Below are 1,116 nucleotides of genomic sequence, written 5' to 3' on the forward strand. Positions count from 1 at the left end.
TAAAGTCAATAATATAATTAAAGGGATTTTGTGTGTCCTTTGCAGCGACACACCTTCCAGTGGTGCAACTGAACTATGCCGCTGTGTCACAAGAGACGCCTTTCAGTCGAGATGTAGTGGAGGGCTGCGTTAAAGAAACTCTTCTTCTGCTCTTCAGAGCTTTGGCCTCTGAACAAAACATATTTCTCACCTTCCAGGGAATCGGAGTTTTGTCCTTTAAGAACAACAAGGTGGCTCGCTCATACTGTATTTCTTAGTTGTGGATTATGGCCACTGGTTTTCTGTTATATCTAATCTCATATGATGGTATTCAAAGGTGCGGATGAAGTTCAACAGAGATTTCATTAAAGCCATGGATGGAAGTGGTCAGCTGTTGTTAGCCTTTAACAATGTGAGTGTAAAACAGTGCTTGTGTTTGCATGTTATAGAGTATAAGAAATGTACAGTATATACTCATACAGATCATTGGTATGTTTGCCTCTGCAGAGACCTGGGAGCAGTATCTCTTTACTGTCTGGTGGCCTGTCCAGGCTCCAGAAGCCACAGACTGCCATCACCCTGCCAACTGTCTGCTCTCCTCAGCCTGACAACAAAGCTGGTGACACAGATCTATGGTCCGTGTCACCAGCTCCAGACGAGAGGAATGCAGGAGGTGAAAGAGCTTCTTGCACAAGGCTGACAATTTGGGGTTTGACAGCACTTTAATGAATCGAAATTAAGTACTGAATCAAATCCAAATCCTTTCAAATATCTTAGCAACGTGCTGCAAAGGAAAAAGACCTTTGTTCTCACTGTGAGGCTGAGCTGGAGCTGCAGTAGCTGTAAACAGGGGTACTCAACTTGTTTTGTTTGGGGGCCACTTTTGTTTCTTAAGGACATTTCTAGGTTTTTGTGATGTTTCTAGGATTTTAAGACATTTCTCAGATTTAAGATCTTTTTTAAGGGTTTTAAGACATTTCTATGACTTAGCTAGGACCTCTGTTGGTGAGTGCGAGGGATGACTGGCACTTTTTTTTAAAAAAAAAAAAACAAGCTCTATTTTTTTTTTGCCGTTTTATGCAATCTGGCACCTTATGTATACTAACAGTACAAATAAAAATCCCAAAGGGAATCACT

General features: G+C 41.3%; 1 long non-coding RNA gene across 1 annotated transcript; it reads left to right on the forward strand.

The window, feature by feature from the left end:
* The first annotated feature begins 46 nt into the window (after positions 1 to 46).
* LOC121964358 lies at positions 47 to 646 on the forward strand. Its single transcript, XR_006107346.1, has 3 exons — positions 47 to 230; positions 317 to 391; positions 487 to 646. It is a non-coding gene; the product is annotated as an uncharacterized LOC121964358 (long non-coding RNA).
* Positions 647 to 1,116: the final 470 nt, after the last annotated feature.

The sequence above is a fragment of the Plectropomus leopardus genome, unplaced genomic scaffold (genome assembly GCF_008729295.1).
Source record: "Plectropomus leopardus isolate mb unplaced genomic scaffold, YSFRI_Pleo_2.0 unplaced_scaffold15355, whole genome shotgun sequence".
NCBI classification, from domain to species: Eukaryota; Metazoa; Chordata; class Actinopteri; order Perciformes; family Serranidae; genus Plectropomus; species Plectropomus leopardus.